General features: G+C 39.6%; 1 protein-coding gene across 1 annotated transcript in view; it reads left to right on the top strand.

Annotated features, from left to right (window-relative positions):
* Nucleotides 1–18,509, top strand: part of LOC139606626 (basement membrane-specific heparan sulfate proteoglycan core protein-like) — a 372,062-nt gene that overhangs the window by 25,015 nt on the left and 328,538 nt on the right. The window lies entirely within an intron of this gene.

Raw genomic sequence — 18,509 nt, 5'->3', positions numbered from 1 at the left:
TGAATTGTCTTCTAGATAATATGAGAAATTTGCCATGATATAATTGTTTGCAGTTTATTTGCAGTTCAAATTCATTTAGTACTCACTTTATTCTTTATTATTTGTTACTTATTTCTATCTTTAAACTCAGTGGCAGCTAAACCAAAGGCTCAGTTGAGTGCTGACAAACGAACAATACCAGCAGGGGGCAGAGTGACACTGACCTGCTCTGTGGACCCATCATCTGGTTGGAAATACGACTGGTACAGAGACAATAAACTCTCTGAACCTCTGAACACACATGATGCTGATTTCCACACAACTGGACAAATCAGTGTCTCACAGGGAGGAGTCTACAGCTGCAGAGGAGGAAGAGGAGACCCAGTTTACTACACAGAGAAGAGTCAGGAAGTTAGGATTGACACCATTGGTGAGTTTGGAAATAAACACACAATGTAGAATAAATCTATTGTATATTCATTATGCATCACTAAGATGGATGGAAAAACAGTATATCTGATGCTAATTGAACTTATTATAAATTCTTGACCATGAACAGTCCCAAACAGGGCTGTTGTGACTCTGCAGCCCGACTGGACTGAGATCTACAGAGGAGAGAGGATCAGTGTCAGCTGTGAGATCCAGGGAGGAGACACTGAGTGGACGTATGAATGGGAAACTACCAGCTCATTGAAACCTTCAAATCAACATGAATACAGGATTAGTTCTGCTTCATCGTCCCACAGTGGAGAGTACAGGTGTAGGGGCAGGATGAAAAGAGCTCGACATAATACAACAGAGTGGAGTGCTGCAGTCAACCTGACAGTGTATGACAGTAAGTCAGATCATTATCATTTAAAATGAAAATATTAACAAGTTCAAATGTTTTTGTTAGTTTATAATCAGATTATATCTTAATGTTTGTTCATATTATGTATTTGTTGATAATGTTCTGAGAGAAAAATGATTCCATGTCCAGAGACCAGACGTCATAACATGTTTTGATCCTGAGAAAATGACTTTCCAACAGATAAACCCCGGCCTGTCCTCACTGTGTCTCCATCATGGCTGAGTCCTGGAGCCTCAGTGACTCTGAAGTGTGAGGTTGAACATCCATCTGCAGGATGGAGGTTCTCCTGGTATAAGGCTGTTCCTGATGTATCACACACCTCCTACAGATATGAGCTGCTCCCTGGTAGCAGCAGTGGGACTGAACAGGATTTCCAATGCATCATGGGAATCCCCCAGCAGTCTAGCTCTCTAGCAGCGTAACTAAGGGATGGTTCAGGACATACCTGAGACAGCCCTAACTATAAGCTTTATCAAAGAGGACAGTTTTAAGCCTGATCTTAAAGGTAGAGAGGGGGTCTGCCTCCTGAACCCACACTGGGAGCTGGTTCCACAGTTTCTGTTACAAATGTTGACTAGTGCACCTTTAATAGTCCACATCTGAATTCAGGTGAGAAAGGCCAGAGATGGAGCTCAGAAATGACTAAGTAATGGTGCAGGTCATGATATCTCCTGCTAACAAGCTAACAATAGCAGGATTTATTTTTATTAGTTATTTCTTTATTATTTATTCACAGTAAGATGTAGACCAACAGTGAGTTCTTCTTCATCATCTTTATTGCGGTTGCAGCACACTGTATTTGAGTGAGTGATATTCTGTCATCCATCAGTCTGTGTCTCTTGTGCTGCTCTTGCTGCTTCCTCGTTGTCCTGTCTACTTCCAGTATGTTGTTTTGTTACACACAGCACTGCCACCATGTGTCACAATACACAGTCTACAGTCACAATCAGCAGCAATGACCTCAGCTCCTTATTGAGTCACTGCTGGTCTCTGTAGCTTTTCTTCTGTCTTCATGCTGCAGTTTGAACTGTGAGTGCAGCTCAAAGACATTTGAAGACGTTTGTAAGATCAGACCTGCACCTGAATACAGCCATGTTACTTTTTCTTCAAGAAGAGCAGGAAACAGCACAAAAGAAGAAAAGCTGTGATTTTAATGTCAGCAGCCAGAAATGTCTCCATGTGTATGAAATAATGTAGTGGACCTTACTCCAGACTCTACCTCAAGCCAAACCACTTGTTTTATGTCATCAGTTGACAGCACACAGCTCTGCCTACAAAGGAATAATGTTGTTTAGGTTGAAAATCACAGACTGTAAATGACTTGAAGTTTAATTCTGTAACTACAGTGAAAAGGTCAGTGTGACCTGATGACTCAGTTGAGGTGGCATGTAAAGGAGGTGGAGGTGTTAAAGGGAAGCTGAATGTTATTCTTGTGCTGATGAGCAGTGGTTGGGCTCACTTCTTCTTAGACTCCTGAGGCTTCTGAGGCGACTGTAGCAGCAGGCTACATGTGAAATGTCACAACCAGGCAAGGACTCTGGACGCAGGTGCAGGAAAGTTTCACAAAAAAAATCTTTATTTCTAAATCAAGCTCGAGCAAACAAAAAACACTCCTGAAAACTGGAGGGACAAAACTATGAGATCAATAACAAAAAAAATCACTCAACAAGGAACTAGAAATAAAACCAAAAGGAACAAGGTACCGATTAGATTCGAGGCTGTGGAAGGCGAGATAGGTCGTATACAGACGTCGACATAAACGACACACTGGCAACAGACAAGGGGAGACGCAGACTCTTAAACACATGGTAACAGGGGACAGGTGGAAACAATCAAACAATCAAACCAAGACACACGAGGGAGGGCAAGTGACCTGAAATGAGAGGAGAGTTACTCTTTCAAAATAAAACAGGAAATGACAAGACAAGACATGGAGACAGGACAAAAAAACCCAACATGACCTCACCGCGGTGTAACATGAAACTGCAAATATCTTTCATCCATTTCACCAGTTTTCAGCCCACAGGCCCCATTAAACACTGGAAGGTGACAATGACTCAGTGAGGAAGGTTTTCATTGTTTGAGTCTCAGTCATCAGTGATCTTGTAGAAAATGTCAGCTCTGAAATGATGAATGTTATTGATGCTGTTTCCTCGACGAAGGCAAAGGTAAGAAAAAAGAACATGGAGAAATGTTAGTCTGCGAAGAAATTTAAAAATAGTTTCAAAAAGCTGAGCGCAGGTGATGGAAAACAAATATCCAGATGTATTATGACATAAAGAGAGACTTTTGAACTTTCAATTTTTAACTGATGAATGCAAGACAGTCCTTCTCTGACAGCAGGGGTGCACCCTGGACAGGACGCCAGTCTATCACAGGACTGACATATAGACACAAACAACCATTCACAGCTACGAGCAATTTAGAGTCACCAATCAACCTAATGTGCACGTCTTTGGACTGTGGGAGTATCGGAGGGAACCCACACAGACACAGAAAGGCCCCAGGCCTGGAGTTCAAACCCAGAACCTTCTTGCTGTGAGGCAACAGCACTAACCACTGCACCACCGTGCCGCCCCTTCTCCAACATCACTGTCAAAAACAATAATAATGCATGTGTCTGTTGACAGGCTGACACACTCTCCTGTGTCAGCAGCCCATGAAACATGACATTAAAACAAAATCATTCTAGAGTCACCCAGACTGTTCATTCAGCTACAGGCTCATCTGCACCATCTCTTCACAGGAAACAATGACCATCTAGCTGTCAGCCAGATGACGTGTTTCACACATAGTGGGTTATACATATACCACACAGAGGCAAGAGGGAGTGTTCAAGGTGAAGAACAGTGTGGGAACAAACTCAACTTTCTGGCTCTAACTGAACCTGTTGTCTTCTGATGATGTTTCAGACTGAGAGATAAATACTGAACGTGCACATCTTAACCTCATCACCAATCACTGTCTTAGAGAAATTGCTGTTATCTGTTGATGTGCATTACACTTGACTTAATTACTACCACTGTGCACGTCCTGTATAGTATATGACACTTCTTCTCTTCTACTTACAAACACAATATGTGTGGTGTGAATGTGCTGCTGACTCTAATTCTTCCTATTATGCCAACACATCTTCATGTGTGAGGAAGAACTTGTCTGTCACCCCAGCTGATAAGACTTCATTCTTGTTAGGCTCTAGTTGTCAAGTCATTTTATACCAACAGGAGCGAAACAGATGCAGTGGTTTATTTTAGCGTTTGGTTTATTTGACAGTTTTTCCTCATTGTGCTGTCAGGTTCTGAAGATGTGCAACAACAAACTGTGTTTTTCATGTTGTGGCTGATGGGTGAATATTATCTCTGCAGCTGTTATTGCTGCACAGTTGTAATTCAAGGCTTCATCATAAAATGAGCAGGTAGATCACACAGTTCCAGCAAATAAGAAACGTTTTGATCACGTTTTATATCAGTTACACTGTGGAGAGTATGAAGCACACACATACAGGACGTACTGCACATTCCTACACACTACAGTCACACATATACATACTCTAGATACACACAACATACACCTCATGGACCAGACACAAACCTTTGCACAAAGACAGACTGATATACTATATTTAAGTATTGGCAGGAAGTGTAAACATGTCAAAGTGCCCTGTGGTCAAAGACATATTTGAGTTTTGTGTGAAACGGAAAGAAGAACAAAGAGGCCGAACTCAGAAGGAGGAGTTGAGAAAAGTTCTCATCTTATATTTGTATGGAACGTAACTTCTTCTTCGTCTTTTGCATCGATCTTCTCTCTTTGTCTTTGTGCTGTTGTTATTAATACGAAGTGGAATCATTTCCCAGCAGCAGAGCGACAGGGTCAGAGCTGGATGTGAAGATGGGGAACACTTTGCTCTGTGTACTGTCATTATTCTGTGAGTACATCAGTCATTTTCCAATTCTGTGACTTTCAGAGGCAGAATCATGATTTTATCATCGTGGTAGTTTTGGAGGCAGATCTTGGATCAGAGTGGTGGACTAAATACACAAATCAACCAGTTATATGCCATTTTATATATTTGAGTTTAAAGAGTTTTGTGTGTTTCCTTCCTCGTTAGCGATTTACAGAATATCATGTCAGAAATGTGTTGATAATCAGGAGCTGCCTCTGTTGAAACTCCAGCTGGTTGTTAAATGTTTATCATGATTTTGACTGTTTGTCAGATGGATCATGTCTGATGAGGTTTCAATCTTTATTTTAGTGCTGAACACACTCTTCTATGGAAAGACTGAAGGTAACCAGTTGTTTTTCTTTCCTGTTGTTTCTCACTTATAAAATATTGTCTTTAATATCTGTCTCCTACTTATTATCAACGATATCATGTTTAATCACATCCTCTTAGTGTTGATATATTATCATGTATGAAATATTTTATTTTAATAATATAATGATATCATTAAACTAGACTAGATCAGTGTCTAACAGTGTGAAATTGCATATTTTTCCGAGCAGTTGATGTTGGTGTTTATGTTTTCTGTGTAGTGCTGTATGCATGTTGTGGTGTTCATGTATGGAGACCAAATGTTGTGCTGACCCTCAGGCCAGAGTCTGTTCCCTTCATACCAGGGACGTCACTAGGACTGAAAGACAGGGGGGGCTTAGCCCCCATGGTTGTAGGTGGGAATGTGTGCAGCAAATACTTTTCCTCACACCTCAATAGGCTTCATGAATGAATTTACGATTAGTTGTGGAGCATTTATCTTCCAAATGTGACTGAAGACAGTCGACCAATACATTGAATAGAAGGTAACATAATGATGTGGTGCGTTGCTTAATTAGTTTAGTTGCTGGTAGTTTAGTTCAAGGTCCAAGTGAAATTTGACAACACAGTACAAATGAAGTATGAATGAATCTTTCTTCTGCTTCACAACTCTGCCAACTGTTGATGGAAAGTTAACGTTGCTTAACAGAGAAGCGATGACATGCAGCTTCCCCCTGGGTCCCTCTGCCCGCCTGTCTGCCTAGTACAGCAGGGGAAACAACCACAAGGACCATTTTAATCAAATAATGACAACTTGTGTTATTATTTATTTCAACTCATAGTCTTGCTTCTTTATGTTAAGTGCATGCCTGCACTGTTTTGTTATTTTAAAAAAAGCCCATGCTTCGTACAGCTGGGTTTAGTTTTCATGCGTTCATCTGGTGATTTTAATGGGGCAGGGCAGTGAGCCACCAGAGGGCACTGATGAGTCTCCACCACAGGTACAGTCAGTCCCAACAGTCCTGTGAGCAGCACAGATCATCTCACTGAACTTAGGTTATTAGCATGTGTGCTGACTGCCACAGTGTCTTCTTGGTATCACCTGCAGGAGTGAGTCAAGTTAGAAAGTGAAACGTTCACAATAGAAACGCTCTTTTCAAAATAGTTGTTCAGCCTGGTTGTGATCTGGTGACAGCGACGGCTTTAACATGTGATTCACAATGTTTTCATTTGAATGAAAACATTCAATAATTATCAGTAGAAAAAGTGATAAACACCTTTGTTTTTCACTGGATTTAATGTGTTTAGTTGTTTTCTTACTGTGTGTTTTTGTCAACAGTTTCCAATAAGTTAGTTAGATATGGTAACTGCTGTGTTTCCTAAATCAGTCATCAACCAATGAGAGTCATGTGCTGTTTGTCACTTTCATGTGATGGTAATAGATTTTTTATTCCAGTCATTTATTTGTTTCTTTTGGTCCAATCTGAACAGCTGATAAACCCAAGGCCACTGTGACACCATCCTCAACAACAACCATACCAGCAGGGGGCAGAGTGACACTGACCTGCTCTGTGGACGACTCTGATGACTGGAGATACGACTGGTTCAGACGTGTCCCACACTATTCACTAGCTGATCCAGTAAGAGCTGTTGAACCAGGCAGAGATCTGGTTGTCTCAGAGGGAGGTCTGTACCTCTGCAGAGGAAGGAGAGGAGACCCAGAGATCCTCACAGAGAAAAGTAATGAAGTCCTCATTCTGAAAACTGGTGAGTTTAGTGAGTTTAGGGAAACAGGAGAATTTTAATGGATAAATGAAAATAGAGCAGCAGCTCTTCATCCTGAGGATGGAAAAACACAACATGTCAGTCTCTCTACAGGTTGTGTTAACATGAAATTGTCTCGTTTCTTGAACACAACACAGCCCCATGTTTGAGCTGAGTTTCCTCCAGCTGGTGTGTGTGTGTGTCTGTGTGTGTTGTGTGTGTGTGTGTGTGTGTGTGTGTGTGTTTGATTTGTATAATGATAATAAAATGTAAAAAAAAAATGTATCTTCCATGAATCCATTTTGATAAACTTGATAAAGTTTTGTTGTTCATGAAATAGTTGTTTTCTGATCTGATCCTTTTGTTGGTTTGAAATTTTTTTAGAAACACTTTGCTTGATGTTTTTTCATGTTTTAGTTTTTCACCTGTTTGTGTTGTAGTTGTTGAATAATTTTTGTATTTTTATCAGTAGAAATCTTACTACAAACCTCTGTGTTTGAGTTTATCTTATACATATCTTATATCTTAAAAGCCACAGTTTCCATTCCTTTTTCTGTTGGGCACATTTTTTTTCAATCTCCATCTCCACAACTGTTTCTATATGAACCATAGAAAATACACACCATGAAAATGAAGGTGACATGTCTGTGTCACCAGCTCATTTTGTGATTTATTTTGATGCAAAATTTGCAGAATAAATGTGTGAATGTTCAAAGACTTTAATGTGGACAAAGGGCTGGATGTGAGTTGGGTTAAATTAGTTTCACAGAAAATCAGTCTGATCAGAGTTTATGAAACAAGGTAATAAAGTGAAAATATTTTTCTGGAACAAATCCCATTTAACCACTGACTTGTTTTGTTTTTCACTGTAAACTGAACAGCAGATAAACCCCGGGCCTCACTGACAGCAGACACCACAGTCATACCAGCAGGGGGCAGAGTGACACTGACCTGCTCTGTGGACCCATCATCTGGTTGGAAATACGACTGGTACAGAGACAATAAACTCTCTGAACCTCTGAACACACATGATGCTGATTTCCACACAACTGGACAAATCAGTGTCTCACAGGGAGGAGTCTACAGCTGCAGAGGAGGAAGAGGAGACCCAGTTTACTACACAGAGAAGAGTCAGGAAGTTAGGATTGACGCCATTGGTGAGTTTGGAAATAAACACACAATGTAGAATAAATCTATTGTATATTCATGATGCATCATTAAGATGGATGGAAAAACATTATATCTGATGTTAATTGAACTTATTATAAATTCTTGACCATGAACAGTCCCAAACAGGGCTGTTGTGACTCTGCAGCCCGACTGGACTGAGATCTACAGAGGAGAGAGGATCAGTGTCAGCTGTGAGATCCAGGGAGGAGACACTGAGTGGACGTATGAATGGAAAACTACCAGCTCATTGAAACCTTCAAATCAACATGAATACAGGATTAGTTCTGCTTCATCGTCCCACAGTGGAGAGTACAGGTGTAGGGGCAGGATGAAAAGTGCTCGACATAATACAACAAAGTGGAGTGCTGCAGTCAACCTGACAGTGTATGACAGTAAGTCAGATCATTATCATTTAAACTGAAGATATAAACAAGTTAAAATGTTTTTGTTAGTATATAATCAGATTGTATCTTAAAGTTTGTTCATATTATGTATTTGTTGATAATGTTCTGAGAGAAAAATGATTCCATGTCCAGAGACCAGACGTCATAACATGTTTTGATCCTGAGAAAATGACTTTCCAACAGATAAACCCCGGCCTGTCCTCACTGTGTCTCCATCATGGCTGAGTCCTGGAGCCTCAGTGACTCTGAAGTGTGAGGTTGAACATCCATCTGCAGGATGGAGGTTCTCCTGGTATAAGGCTGTTCCTGATGTATCACACACCTCCTACAGCTATGAACTGCTCCCTGGTAGCAGCAGTGGGACTGAACAGGATTCCTACATCGTCCATGGTCAGACACACACAGCAGGATATGTGTGTGAGGCTGGAAGAGGAGACCCAGTGTTTTACACTGAGATCAGTGAACCAAAGTTTGTCTGGTCTGGAGGTGAGTTTGTTGTTTCTTTGGTTTTTTACGTCTTCTTTGTATTTTTTTTTGTCTGTGAGCAACATTTCCTAAAAACAAATGTTGGTAAACAAACTGATTTTTACGTTCATGGTCCCCAGTGGAAGAAATGTATTGATTTTGTTTTTTCCACCAAGACCAACTTTATGTTTTTCAATCTACTGAAAAAGCAAATGTTGATATTAGATGATTTTAAATACTGAAGTTGGTTGAATATCTTTCTCTCCTTGTTTCCTTTTGTCCTTAATCCTCAACAAACCAAAGATCAACACAGGAACATTTACACTGAGATCTCTTTCATTTTAATATCTCTGTCTGGTTTGACTCTTTTCTATGTGTTGTTTTCCAGATGTTCATCCATCAGTGTCTCTCACAGTGAGTCCTGACAGAGTGCAGCACTTCATCTCTGAGGATATCTCACTGAGCTGTGAGGGAAACTCTCCTGAGTGGAGAGTGAGGAGGTTTCCTGAGGGCGGCTCCCTGTCCTGTTCTGACTGGAGGAGAATGACTGGATCCAGATGTGACATGTTCTCATCACAGCGTAGTGATGCAGTGTACTGGTGTGAGTCTGGATCAGGAGAGTTCAGCAACACAGTCAACATCACTCTACATGGTACGTTTTATTACATTTTCTTTGTGTTTCATTTTTTCTGGTATTTGAAGTATTTTCAACGTCTCATGTGATTTAATTCATCATATCTTAGAACTGAGTTGTTGACATATACAGAGACTTTCTGAGAGTTTGATCCATGACTCTGCTACATGGTCTGTTCAGTGACTGTCTGTGACCAAACAGACAAAATAACTTCCTCTATGTTCTGTAGATTTAACATCAATAGTTTCATATTAAAAGAAAATGAAATGTCAGTGTTCAGTCAGTCTTCTTCACAATTTAGCAGCATAATAATCTTGGTGGCAGGTTTCACTTCACTGACTTCATCCTCAAATTGCATCCAAACTTTGGTCCCAGTAAATATCTTTTCCTTCCAAAGTACTTTGTCAAATAATGTTTCTGTAACAAATCACAATAAACGCTCAAGATTTGTATCTGTAAATTGTTATTCTCTCAATTATCACATGAAAAAATGCCATCAAATAACATCACAAGTCCTCTGCAAAGTAATAAAATGAAGTTGGGTTCTGGTCAAATGAGGCAGTAATGAAGCATCAGAAATGAAGAAATGGCACAAAAAAACTTTCTTCTCCTTCTCTTGTAAAAGTTGGGATTTAATACAGTTTGACTGTTTTTATAGATGCAGTTATTTTAGTGATGATTACAAAAAATCCAGTTTATTGATGGTCAATGAACTTTATATTGACTTCTCACCTGTGGCAGCAACTAAACATCACATCATCATCATCACAGTCTCAGCTTTTCTCTTATTCTGTTTCCAAAGAGAAAACAGTCACATGTTGCCCCGAATCATGACGAGGGTTTGGTTTAGTGTCGTTGTTGTATGTTCACAGGGGAGATGAAGAAAACAAGTACTGTGTAATTTATAGATCAATGTGAAAAGCTGTTGTTTATTTGGCAACAGTGATCTGTGAGACACATCCAGCAGGTTGTAAGAGAACGAGATCAAATGTCAGGTCTTATGATGATCCTGTAAAATAAATCAGAACTGCATCAGAATAAAAACAGATGTGTAATCTATTCTCATCATTACATGTCAGCTGGTTGTAAAGGTCTGCAGCAGCTGATCTCTGACTGCAGCTTCACATTCTGACTGTTTTACAGATGATTATCATGATGGTGTTATCCTGGTGAGCCCCGTCCGTCCTGTGACTGAGGGAGAGTCTGTTACTCTTGGCTGCAGATTCAGGACAGAAAAAAAACTTTCCAGTGTGTTTTTCTACCATAATGACAAACTGATCCAAAGTGATACCAGGACGGAGCTGAAAATCTCTGCAGTGTCAAAGTCAGATGAAGGTTTCTACAAGTGTCAGTCCTCAGGAGAAGTGTCACCACAGAGTTGGATGTCAGTTAAAGGTGAGTGGGATTCAAATATTTGATGCTTTTTGGTTTTGTGAACAAAGTCACACTGTCAACATATAGCATATTTATGTGTATGTATTGTGAATGTGAATTGGGTTGTGTATTGCTTCAGTGTTTTATCTTTACTAAGACTTAGTAAAGTGACAAAGTCATCTGCGTCTTATTTATCTGAATGGATTTTGTAAATTCTGCAAAGGAAAGTCCAATATAAATATGTTTCTAAATACTTTTACTAACTTCAATAATATTCAGTATTTATTATAGCTGTGTCAGGACCAGAAAGTTCTTCATTTCCTGTGTTTCTGATCGTTGGGCTGGTTTGTGGAATAGTATTGATTATTGTCCTGATGCTGTGTGGCTGCAGAAAGTCAACAGGTGAGTCACTGATTATTAAAAATCTGTGATCAGTTCTGACGTCATGTCATGGAGCAGTGGTTCACTTTTCAATACAAATCCTACTGTGCTTTTTACAGGTCCATGTGTTCACAGGTTTGTACAACACACTCTCTTCTCTCATATTTCACAATAAAACTTTCCTGCTAATACACAATTACATGACATGTTTCAGGCTCACTCAGACTCACAGAGGGAATCAGGGCTCTGCTACAGACCAAAAAGTCAACCATGATGAAAATCAGCAGCAAGTATATTCCTCTCTTCTCCACGGTCAGTGTAATAGACTCTATAGAGACTATATCCTCTTAACTTAATTGCACCATAGAAACTCTGGCTGGGGTGCACATTAAAACACCTGGATCCAAGAGCTATTTAACCATTTATTGAGTTAGGGAGGTTGATGGATGAACTGATGGTGGATGGTTTTCTGTACAAACAAACAAAATTCAATACACTGTCATGCGTACCACAACAAAATAATACCAAAAAGGTACTGAAGGCATTTTACATGATTAATGCAAACAAAGGGGCCTGACAGGACACACCCAGTCCTTAAGTAACCTCCCCCTAGCCCACCCCCTCTCCTGCTCTTTGATAGGTGAGTCGCTCCACCCACCCAGTCTCACAGAATTGTGGTGTCAGTTTTTCATTGTAGCTTTAAACGCTTTCACAACTACTTCAAACTACTTCAAAGTTTCTATTCGATAGAGACCAGGAAACATTTAGATCCATTTGCATCCAGTTCTCCAAGACTGTCCTCATTCCTTCTGCTGCTGGAGTTAAACCAAACCTCAGTAATTTAACATGTGACTTCAGGAAGTTCTTCAGTTCAAATGACTGTCACAGACATGAGGTGACTGATGTGACTTTGTTTTGATTTTCACTGACCTGTAGGTGACGTCTGCGTCTATGAATCAATCAGAGGATCTGAAAACACTGGAGAAGGTTCAGTACTTTTACTTTTACTAATGTTGAGCTGATGGAAGCTGCAGTATATAATTATATAGGAGTGATTAATATTTAACTTAGTGAAAACATCATTTTTCAGGTCAACCAGACAGTAATGTCACTAATGTCACATCTCCTGTTGAAGTGTATACAACAATGAAATCCTGTCATGTGATCATTTTAACAGGTCAGTGTGATGGTGCAGAGGAGAGCTCTGACTATATTAATGTGAATCCAGATTCAGCCACAGGTACAAACATTAACATCAGTTATTTATCTTGTTTTATCTTTTTTTCTTCAAATGTTCATTCAAAAAAACTCTTTAATCAAACTTTCATTCTTTTCAATTTTGGCATTTTGTTTAACTGACTTAAAAAAGCTATCAGACACTAACAGCAGCATTGGTGCAGCTGTCTTTATTACATCATGATTTACCTTGTTTTATCTTTTTCTCTTGAAATTTACTTTAAACTAAAAAAACAAACAAACAAACATTTTTTTTCCAATCGTGACCTTCATTTTTTTTCTATTATGACCTTTTATTTTCTTGATGTAAAAACACTATGAGACACTATGTGTAATCGAGGACATTCTTAAGGGGAAGCTTTAATGCAGCTATCTTGAGTTTATATTTTCTCTTCAACATGTCTCTCACATCTAAATCATTCCTGTAATGTCCAGTTTTCATTTTTTATTCATTGTATTGTTTGAAATTATTTTCCTGATTCCACATAGAAATTGTAATATTTTTCTGAATATATCACGTTTGCTTTCAATGATATAAAATGATATTTTATATAATGTCAGATAGGATGTCTCAGTTTTCAAGCCATTTATTGTGATTTTGTTCCAGGTCCATAAAAAGATGAACATCATCAACAAAACAAGAGCTACATGGATGACAACATAAACGCACATTTTGTGCAGCTGAGCAGCCATCTACATAAAAAAACACATGATAAATGTTACTGGGCATTTCTCTGGAGATGAACAATATTAATAGATTCACTTGTTATCCTGCAAAAATATGAATATTTTCACAAACAAGTTTATTTTCACAAACTGAGCATCTTAATGTGATTGTTATATCATGACAAATTCTATTTATATTATATTTTATATTAACGTAATGTATTTTACTTTACACTGTATCTTTTTTATGTCTGTCTGTTTTTAATAAGTTTTTTTTTTGTATGTTGTTTTCCTGCTAAAAGCAGTGGGTTTGTAAATAAATATAATAAAGTGAAGTGAACATTCATGGTTGGATTATCAATTCAATTCAATTCAATTCAATTTTATTTGTATATCACCAAATCATGATATACATTATCTCAAGGCACTTTGCAGGGTAAGGCCGAGACCTTTCTTTGTTATAGAGAAAAACCCAACAGTTCCCACAAAGAGCAGCACTTGGCGACAGGGGGGAGGAAAAACTCCCTTTTAACATGAAGAAACCTCCAACAGAACCGGGCTCAGGGTGGGCGGCCGTCTGCCTCGACCGGCTGGGTTTAGGAGGAGAAAGAGGGGGTGGGGGGAAGAGAGATGTATAGGTAATGGTGTTATCAATAATAATGATAGAAAACAGTGGTAAATAGTAATGATGAGTAGTGGTAGATCTGGATCCTGCTGCTCCAGAGGCAGAGAGACCTGCAGAATGAGGACAGAGAGAGGGAGAGAGAGGAGAAGCACAAACTATGGGAGAGAAAAAAATACAAAGTCAATGGCATTAAGTTGTCGAGAGAGAGAGAGAGAGAGAGAGAGAGAGGGAAAGAGAAAGCGAGAGAGTCCAATGCATCATGGGAATCCCCCAGCAGTCTAGCTCTGTAGCAGTGTAACTAAGGGATGGTTCAGGACATACCTGAGACAGCCCTAACTGTAAGCTTTATCAAAGAGGACAGTTTTAAGCCTGATCTTAAAGGTAGAGAGGGGGTCTGCCTCCTGAACCCACACTGGGAGCTGGTTCCACATTTTCTGTTACAAATGTTGACTAGTGCACCTTTAATAGTCCACATCTGAATTCAGGTGAGAAAGGCCAGAGATGGAGCTCAGAAATGACTAAGTAATGGTGCAGGTCACGATACCTCCTGCTAACAATAGCAGGATTTATTTTTATTAGTTATTTTTTTATCATTTATTCACAGTAAGATGTAGACCAACAGTGAGCTCTTCTTCTTCATCTTTATTGTGGTTGCAGCACACTGTATTTGAGTGAGTGATATTCTGTCATCCATCAATCTGTGTCTCTTGTGCTGCTCTTGCTGCTTCCTCGTTGTCCTGTCTACTTCCAGTATGTTGTTTTGTTACACACAGCACTGCCACCATGTGTCACAATACACAGTCTACAGTCACAATCAGCAGCAATGACCTCAGCTCCTTATTGAGTCACTGCTGGTCTTATATAATTTATTTATAATTAGCTTTTCTTCTGTCTTCATGCTGCAGTTTGAACTGTGAGTGCAGCTCAAAGACATTTGAAGATGTTTGTAAGATCAGACCTGCACCTGAATACAGCCATGTTACTTTTTCTTCAAGAAGAACAGGAAACAGCACAAAAGAAGAAAAGCTGTGATTTTAATGTCAGCAGCCAGAAATGTCTCCATGTGTATGAAATAATGTAGTGGACCTTACTCCAGACTCTACCTCAAGCCAAACGACTTGTTTTATGTCATCAGTTGACAGCACACAGCTCTGCCTACAAAGGAATAATGTTGTTTAGGTTGAAAATCACAGACTGTAAATGACTTCAAGTTTAATTCTGTAACTACAGTGAAAAGGTCAGTGTGACCTGATGACTCAGTTGAGGTGGCATGTAAAGGAGGTGGAGGTGTTAAAGGGAAGCTGAATGTTATTCTTGTGCTGATGAGCAGTGGTTGGGCTCACTTCTTCTTAGACTCTAGTTGCTAATAAATATTTATAACACAGTGGAGTTCAGACACATGGGTGGTTATTTTCAATGTTTGATTATTTCCCTTCATGCATCTTATTTCTGAAGCGACTGTAGCAGCAGGCTACATGTGAAACTGCAAATATCTTTCATCCATTTCACCAGTTTTCAGCCCACAGGCCCCATTAAACACTGGAAGGTGAAAATGATTCAGTGAGGAAGGTTTTCATTGTTTGAGTCTCAGTCATCAGTGATCTTGTAGAAAATGTCAGCTCTGAAACGATCGTTATTGATGCTGTTTGGCCGATGAAGGCAAAGGTAAGAAAAAAGAACATGGAGAAATGTTAGTCTGCTAAGAAATTTTAAAAAAGATTTTAAAAGCTGAGCGCAGGTGATGGAAAACACATATCCAGATGTATTATGACATAAAGAGAGACTTTTGAACTTTCAATTTTTAACTGATGAATGCAAGACAGTCCTTCTCTGACAGCAGGGGTGCACCCTGGACAGGACGCCAGCCTGTCACAGGACTGACATATAGACACAAACAACCATTCACGCTCACATTCACAGCTATGAGCAATTTAGAGTCACCAATGAACCTAATGTGCACGTCTTTGGACTGTGGGAGTATCAGAGGGAACCCACACAGACACAGAAAGGCCCCAGGCCTGGAGTTCAAACCCAGAACCTTCTTGCTGTGAGGCAACAGCACCAACCACTGCACCACCGTGCCGCCCCTTCTCCAACATCACTGTCAAAAACAATAATAATGCATGTGCCTGTTGACAGGCTGACACACTCTCCTGTGTCAGCAGCCCATGAAACATGACATTAAAACAAAATCATTCTAGAGTCACCCAGACTGTTCATTCAGCTACAGGCTCATCTGTACCATCTCTTCACAGGAAACAAGACCAACAGTTTTATTTGGAGCTGCAGCACAGAAAATGAGGAAATAGTCTTTGGTTTAATGTGTGCTGTCAGCCAGATGACGTGTTTCACACCTAGTGGGTTATACATATACCACACAGAGGCCAGAGGGAGTGTTCAAGGTGAAGAACAGTGTGGGAACTTCATGTCAAATTTCCACAAACTCAACTTTCTGGCTCTAACTGAACCTGTTGTCTTCTGATGATGTTTCAGACTGAGAGATAAATACTGAACGTGCACATCTTAACCTCACCACCAGTCACTGTATTAAAGAAATTGCTGTTATCTGTTGATGTGCATTACACTTGACTTAATTACGACCACTGTGCACATCCTGTATAGTATATGACACTTCTTCTCTTCTACTTACAAACACAATATGTGTGGTGTGAATGTGCTGCTGACTCTAATTCTTCCTATTATGCCAACACATCTTCATGTGTGAGGAAGAACTTGTCTGTCACCCCAGCTGATAAGACTTCATTCTTGTTAGGCTCTAGTTGTCAAGTCATTTTATACCAACAGGAGCGAAACAGATGCAGTGGTTTATTTTAGTGTTTGGTTTATTTGACAGTTTTTCCTCATTGTGCTGTCAGTTTCTGAAGATGTGCAACAACAAACTGTGTTTTTCATGTTGTGGCTGATGGGTGAATATTATCTCTGCAGCTGTTATTGCTGCACAGTTGTAATTCAAGGCTTCATCATAAAATGAGCAGGTAGATCACACAGTTCCAGCAAAGAAGAAACGTTTTGACCACGTTTTATATCAGTTACACTGTGGAGAGTATGAAGCACACACATACAGGACGTACTGCACATTCCTACACACTACAGTCACACATATACGTACTCTAGATACACACAACATACACCTCATGGGCCAGACACAAACCTTTGCACAAAGACAGACGGATACACTATATTTAAGTATTGGCAGGAAGTGTAAACCTGTCAAAGTGCCCTGTGGTCAAAGACATATCTGAGTTTTGTGTGAAACGGAAGGAAGAAAAAAGAGGCCGAACTCAGAAGGAGGAGTTGAGAAAAGTTCTCATCTTATATTTGTATGGAACGTAACTTCTTCTTCGTCTTTTGCATCGATCTTCTCTCTTTGTCTTTGTGCTGTTGTTATTAATACGAAGTGGAATCATTTCCCAGCAGCAGAGCGACAGGGTCAGAGCTGGATGTGAAGATGGGGAACACTTTGCTCTGTGTACTGTCATTATTCTGTGAGTACATCAGTCATTTTCCAATTCTGTGACTTTCAGAGGCAGAATCATGATTTTATCATCGTGGTAGTTTTGGAGGCAGATCTTGGATCAGAGTGGTGGACTAAATACACAAATCGACCAGTTATATATCATTTTATATATTTGAGTTGAAAGAGTTTTGTGTGTTTCCTGCCTCGTTAGCGATTTACAGAATATCATGTCAGAAATGTGTTGATAATCAGGAGCTGCCTCTGTTGAAACTCCAGCTGGTTGTTAAATGTTTATCATGAGTTTGACTGTTTGTCAGATGGATCATGTCTGATGAGGTTTCAATCTTTATTTTAGTGCTGAACACACTCTTCTATGGAAAGACTGAAGGTAACCAGTTGTTTTTCTTTCCTGTTTTTTCTCACTTATAAAATATTGTCTTTAATATCTGTCTCCTACTTATTATCAACAATATCATTTTTAATCACATCCTCTTAGTGCTGATATATTATCATGTATGAAGCATTTTATTTTAATAATATAATGATATCATTAAACTAGACTAGATCAGTGTCTAACAGTGTGAAATTGCATATTCTTCAGAGCAGTTGATGTTGGTGTTTATGTTTTCTGTGTAGTGCTGTATGCATGTTGTGGTGTTCATGTATGGAGACCAAATGTTGTGCTGACCCTCAGGCCAGAGTCTGTTCCCTTCATACCAGGGACGTCACTAGGACTGAAAGACAGGGGGGGGCTTAGCCCCCATGGTTGTAGGTGGGAATGTGTGCAGCAAATACTTTTCCTCACACCTCAATAGGCTTCATGAATGAATTTATGATTAGTTGTAGAGCATTTATCTTCCAAATGTGACTGAAGACAGTCGACCAGTACATTGAATAGAAGGTAACATAATGATGTGGTGTGTTGCTTAATTAGTTTAGTTGCTGGTAGTTTAGTTCAAGGTCCTAGTGAAATTTGACAACACAGTACAAATGAAGTATGAATGAATCTTTCTTCTGCTTCACAACTCTGCCAACTGTTGATGGAAAGTTAACGTTGCTTAACAGAGAAGCGATGACATGCAGCTTCCCCCTGGGTCCCTCTGCCCGCCTGTCTGCCTAGTACAGCAGGGGAAACAACCACAAGGACCATTTTAATCAAATAATGACAACTTGTGTTATTATTTATTTCAACTCATAGTCTTGCTTCTTTATGTTAAGTGCATGCCTGCAC

This window comes from Trachinotus anak, unplaced genomic scaffold (genome assembly GCF_046630095.1).
Source record: "Trachinotus anak isolate AG129_WGS33_773 ecotype Australia unplaced genomic scaffold, CSIRO_AGI_Tana_v1 ptg000023l, whole genome shotgun sequence".
Taxonomy (NCBI): Eukaryota; Metazoa; Chordata; class Actinopteri; order Carangiformes; family Carangidae; genus Trachinotus; species Trachinotus anak.
This window is presented reverse-complemented; position numbering and strand designations above follow the sequence as displayed.